This window comes from Aythya ferina (assembly GCF_964211825.1).
Source record: "Aythya ferina genome assembly, chromosome: 1".
Lineage (NCBI taxonomy): Eukaryota > Metazoa > Chordata > Aves > Anseriformes > Anatidae > Aythya > Aythya ferina.
In genome coordinates, this window is record NC_140296.1 from 119,818,070 (window position 1) to 119,824,069 (window position 6,000).

Genomic DNA, 6,000 nt, shown 5'->3' on the forward strand with positions numbered 1-6,000 from the left:
AAAAAAAAAAAGAAAAAGAAAAAAGAAAAAAGTAACCAAGACTTTCTTCATATTTTCCAAAATAATATAAACTTCACCTCTGAGCTTGGAATGAGTCCTTGACATTTCAACTCAGCTAGCTTTTTTAGTGGTAAACCACTGAAATTGGTGTTTAGGTTGAAATATCATCTCACCATAACACTAATACAGACACAGAATAAATACATGCGTCCTGGCAAAAATAAACCTGAATTTATTCCTTCTACTGGCCACATCAGATTTACATGAGTTTTATGCACTAATGAAACGTTAAATGAAAGGGAAACCTCTTCTGCAAGCAGACATTTTCACCGAGTGCTGAACTAGAGATCCCTGACACCGGGAAGCAACAGGACAACTTATTACGCCGCTGGAAAATGTATTTCTCTAACGGTGGTGATCCCGTCTGAGGCCCCACGAGCCACACACTGGTGCACTAAAGAGACATGTGTTAGACAAGCTGTTTTGTCCCTTGGCTATCACCCTCCCAAGCACTGAATAGATCCGGATTGGGCTGGCTTGTGAAAAAAAAGTCAGATGAAAGCTGTGAAATTAAGCCAAGTCAAAGCACAACTTTGGTGCAATTCCACCGATTCCAAGTTATGCTAACAAAACTTCATCAGCAACGGATCTGGCCTACCCGGCCCAGCCCAGAGCCGTGCTTGGAAACCTAAACGCAGCACTTGGCTTGAAAGTTTCTGCGGCCCTTCACCGTATTTATGCAACCAGGTAGCTAAATATGTGTCTTGCCATTATTTGAGCTTAGAGTAACGCTGAAATAAGACGCAAAGTCCCAGAAGTTTGAGAAGAGCGGGCTTTTTCTTTAACCAAAGCTGCCGAAATAGCCACAAACCCACAAGACCTCATGTGGCCACAGCTCTCGAGCTTTGGCCTTGCTGCTGAGCTGTTTGCTGACTGTTGAGGCAACCGAATTCACGGGCGGCTATGAGAACGAGCTCACAAATAAATATCGGCAGCTATGACGGCTGGAGCGTGCGTAGGGTAGCAGGGAACATAATGTACCATGCATGAACAGCATGCAGTTTTGAAACGTTCGTAACACTTATTTCAAAACCAAATTTCTTCCAGCAAAGTCCGGAATTCCTGCCTCAGGACCACGAATGTGCCTCGGCACAAAATGTTAAAACAAAGCCAGGTTCGAGTTTCTAGAGTAAGAGAGAAAAGGCAAGGAGCCTCAAAATATTGTCTGAGGTCAAAGACTCTCTTCCTTCTCATTCAGATTACCAGTGAGAAGGAAAGATCTGCTGTTGAGAGCAAATAAGTGACACTTTAGACAACTGGTAATTTTCTGAAAGATCTGGGAGCATATAAATATAAAGTTTCAGACTGCAGGAGACATCTCAACTCAGGTCTAACAACGCCACCACAGAGCGCACGCACCTCATGTTGTGGTTTCTGGTGTCCAGTCCTAGAGGATCACCCGAAATCCCAATGTTCTAGCTCTGTTTTTAATTAGCCCCTTCTCAGGAAAACCTGTACTGGCTTCAGTGGGAAGGTGCCTCAGCTAGATAAGAAAAAAGAAACAACACCACCTAGATGTGGTTCAACACGGCGTGAGCGAAATACAGTTGTTCCTGGATTTGTAACAAAAAATCTGTACTCTGTACCTGCCTCGCACACAAGACTGCTTTTGTACACTGGCCTAAGTATACACCAGCAAGTAAATGCTGAAACTTATAGAATATAGTCAGCTACGCTAACAGGAGTGTCAGTACAAACTGTATATATGGGCAAAAACACATACACATACTTCTCCCTGGAGCGGGGCAATCAGCCTGAGCCCAGCCAGCGGCGGAGCAGTGTGAGTGGTGGCACGGCTGGCCAGCCAAAGCACCCACCTCTTACAGAAAGTGTCACTAACTCCTTTGTGTCTCTGCAGAGCCAACAGGATTTCGGCTGTGACGATCGTACCAAATTCAGATGGAAACAACGCGGAGTTTCACAAAGACACAGCAGAAATTACAGAGGGAGCAAAGTAGTGTAAAAAGCTCGTTTTCTGGTTTGCTTGCCAAAGCATATTACAATTCAGGGTGCACAAAAATGAAACAAACAAACAAACACTGAATTCCTCCCAAACACTCTCAACACCCCCCCCCCCCCCCAACCCTCTCATTTTGAAATGTGTTTAAGGATTTTTTTTTCCTTTTCCTTTAAAAATCAATTCTGAACAATTGTCAAAATAAATCCCTAGTTCAAAAACAGAAATGAAAACATTGCATAGGAAAGTATCAAAACAAAACATTACCTCTGTTTTGGAAAGACAGACCTTTTTTCTCGCAACAATTTAATGTTTTATGGCAACTCATTGTTTCTGTTGACGTGACTTTGCATTTCCAGGTAAAAAGTTTTCGAGCAGTGTTTATCTAAATAATGCATTGCTAAAACCAGCACAAATAGGAGCAGAAGTCATCTTGCTTAACTAAAATGTGACTCAGTATCATAAATATTGCTCTTCTACTTGGCTATCCACCTCCGATTCCTAGTTGCTATCTGGCTCTTTCCGTCCTATTATTAGGCACCAGCGTTCTGGTACAGCAAACTTGTGTGGATGGCATGCATGAAGCAGCTCTAATTTATACCTCGGACTTTATCCTGTATTCCCGGAGCGCAGTATTTCATTTTCTGACGGCGCTAACTTCCCCGTTCCTCACCTAAATGCAGAAAAGCCCAGCATGCGGCTCGCTACCCAGCAGCTTTTCAAAGTCAGCGAGTAGAAGGTGCCCAAATTAAATAAACAAACAGGTAAAAGTTTAGGGAAGTGGAACAAACGGCGCAGGTTAGCAGGGGCAGCCATAGGCAGCTCCGTGTTCTTGCTGAGACTGATACAGGTGCATCCTAACTTCACCGACCAGGGCAGGAAAGCCAGAAGGACAGACACGTGTGTGTGGACACATCGACAAGTGAGAGAAAGGGATGAGGAAGAGGTAAAAGAGAGAAATAAAAAGGAAAGGTGTTTGTTATTTTTTCAGCTCTACAATGAACTCCAATTTTGGCAGAGGATTAAAAACAGCCCTTGGAAATAATTAAGTTTTTTTTTTTTTATTTCTTCTTCTTTTCTCTAAAGCTTCAGCACAGAAAGAGGGATTATAAAAGGAATACACTCACACAGGCGCACGTAAAACCGGGGGGGAACTGGGGAGAAGGAAATGAAAGGAAAAGAAAACAAACAGACTCCTAACAGGCCCATACTGCTAACGGGAGTCCAAATAAAGAGTCATATGATATCTGATAGTGCAGGACACGTCGCCAGGAGCTGGAGCGGATTGCCTACAGGAAGAAAGAGCCAGTGTGTGACTGCTCAAAGAGCTTTTCTTTCCCCCCTTTTTATTTTTTTTTCTTGCCCTCTCTCTCTTTTCTCCTGTACTGTGAACGTGTTGCTCTCAGGTCAGGTCCACGAAGAGTCCCCAAAAGACGGCTATCGTCTTTCTCTGCACTTCTGGAAGCAGGGACAGTCGCTGGGAGATGCCTTCTGGTTGAGATTGAGGGGGACTAAATCTAGATTTCAGCTCTCTCTGCCCTCCCTCTTCTGTCACCAGCTCCATGGTTGCAGATACAAAATGCTCACAAAAGCATGTTATATTAAAAAAAAAAAAAAAAAAAAAAGAGGGAGGGAGGGAAGAAGAAAAAAGATTCAGGGAGGGAAAAAATAGAGACTGCTTATCCTATGGAAAACTTCAAAGGCCAAGTCCCATTTCAGGGCTCTTTTGTTTAGTTTTCCTCTGATTTTTTTTTTTTATCTCTTTTTTTTTTTTTTTTTCTTTTTTCTTTTTTAAGAGTGAGAAAGCAATAGAGAGAAGTCACAGAAAACACTCAGACCATGAAAACCGTCAGGAGTTGGGAAAGCTCTCCAGAGGAAGGAGGAAAAGGAGGATTTAAAATAAAAGAAAGGGATTTGCGATTTGCCAAAAGTTCATCTATTTCCTAGGTTTGCCAACAGAACAACGAGCTCTTTTTGGAGCTCCGTCCGTCCCCCACCAAGCGTTTTACGAAACCCGGTGGAGCCCACAAAGTACTTTCGAGTGGAGGCTGCTCTCCCCACTACCCACCCAAAAGCAGGGCACCCCGGGCACCTGCAGGGAAGGGATCCTGGGCTGAGAGCAGGGGGCTCGAGGCCGCTCACCACCCTCCTGCTGCTGCCAAAGCCGTGCTCGCCAGAGCCCTGGGGAGGGAAGGGCCCTGCCAGCACAGCCGGTGGGGTGGAAGCCCCTACAAACATCAAGCTGTGTTTTAGCTGGCGGTTTCCCTCGCCATGCCTGGTTTTACTTCACTTTTGCAAGGGACGGGCTGTGTCCACCGGGACTTTTTGCCTCTACGGCACAGTGGCGTTCCCACAGCGGTGCAGGCAGAGCAAAAGGACGCAATTTCCCCCCTTTTCATCGTCTGAGGATTTGTAAGCGCACTAATTCTCAGTGTACACTCACACGACACAGAGATGTTGCTCAAAAACAGTGCCACAGATACATCTGTGATACCTACGTTGCTGTTACACACGACCTCTTCCGAGGGAAGCCTGCAGCATGAATATAAAAATCAAGGTATTGTAGCAACAACGCTCTGCATCCAGGAACGATTGTTGTAACTCTCTGGTAATTTCACCTAGTTCTATATAGCGCGTGCTGATGATTCTTACGGGGTGGATATAATCTACAGCTTCCTCTCTTGTTTTCTGTTACAGCTGATATACGATGCAGTTTCGAGACTGGTAATTTGTCAAAGCCCTGAAAATACAAATCAATAAAGGAAGGAAGGCAGAATTTGGCTAAATAAAGCACTTCCCCGAGCTACTGAATTTGCACTGGTATATATTCTCAAACATGTTCTCAAATCCTAACCATTGCACAGAAGACAGTGTAGAGAAGATATCATGTATGTTATATACCAGATGCAATAAATTTCCAGTCTAAACACCTTCTCAAATATGATGCATTATTCCTTTTCTATACCGTGCGTGGAAAGGTCTATGCCTTTTCCACATAGCAAATACACAAAGAGTGTATATATAAAAAACACAGTCAGAAGAACAAAAAATCTCCAGTGCTAGGAGGTCCGTCCCAAAATCCTCAATTTGTGGCTCTAGGAGAGAAGTAAACTCGGAGGACGAAATGGAGCCCTTGGAGAGAGGGTCCCATCTACCAGGAGGAACAAACAAACAAACAAACAAAAAAATCCCTGAGCTCCGACTAATCATTTGAGCTGCCAATGAGAGGTGACTTTTAGACAGATGGTCAGGGAAAAGCTGAGTCCATGGACACAGACGTTGGTGCCCCATCTGTATTTTAGGATCCCAGCTTCAACAAGCCATTACCAACTTTTTTTCTAAGTGACAGAAAGTGAAAGATTTCTGTTCTCACTAACGTATTTATTTCTCAGTGAAACCACCCCGTTCCCTTCTCTTTTTCTTCCCCCGGTAAGAATTTATTGTTTAATTTTTTAAGTAAACAGAAACTGCTCACAGTACAACTTTTATGCCAAAAAAAAAAAAAAAAGAAAAAAAAAAAAGAAAAAAAGACTAGGTAACTTGGCAAAACAGCAATCGGATTTAAAGAGAGAGTGAAAAAAAGGGAGAAAAGAACGACATATCAAACTCACTTGGTCTCGTCCCCCTTCCATTCCTGTTCTTATTAATTCCAAATTACAATTTGGAGGTAAGGGAACTGAATTTCCTTTCAATCTATTTTGCTGCTGCCACACATTCTCTGCCTTGCTTCTGTCTCTTTCTTTTTAGGAGGGAAAAAAAAAAAAATCCCTAATAAAAATAGAAAAACATATCTCCAGCGTTAAGCTCGCTCTCCCCCTTCCTTTGTAAAGAACTCTTTGTTCTCTAGTGAAAATGCTGAAAAAATCCCCGGGCTCCCTGAAACAAGTGCAAAACACTTAGAGGCTTTTGGGCTGGCTGGGAGCCAGAAACCCTCCCGCTGTCTGGTTAGGAAGAGAGGGAAGCGAGAGAGAGAGAGGAGAGAG

General features: G+C 43.5%; 1 protein-coding gene and 1 long non-coding RNA gene across 31 annotated transcripts in view; one reads left to right on the plus strand and one right to left on the minus strand.

Annotated features, from left to right (window-relative positions):
- The window catches only part of ZBTB20 (zinc finger and BTB domain containing 20), a 457,627-nt gene that overhangs the window by 89,278 nt on the left and 362,349 nt on the right, over positions 1–6,000 (minus strand). Inside the window, exon 1 of one of the 30 annotated variants that reach the window (XM_084506534.1) lies at positions 5,629–5,801. The exons of the other annotated variants lie outside the window; for them this stretch is intronic. The gene's annotated coding sequence lies outside the window, so the exon portion shown is untranslated. Of the gene's footprint in view, positions 1–5,628; positions 5,802–6,000 lie in introns of those variants that run through there. 30 annotated transcript variants of the gene reach the window in all.
- Positions 5,602–6,000, plus strand: part of LOC311430131 — a 6,119-nt gene continuing 5,720 nt past the window's right edge. The window contains exon 1 of the long non-coding RNA XR_014688583.1: positions 5,602–5,684. This is a non-coding gene — a long non-coding RNA (uncharacterized lncRNA). The remainder of the gene's footprint in view (positions 5,685–6,000) is intronic.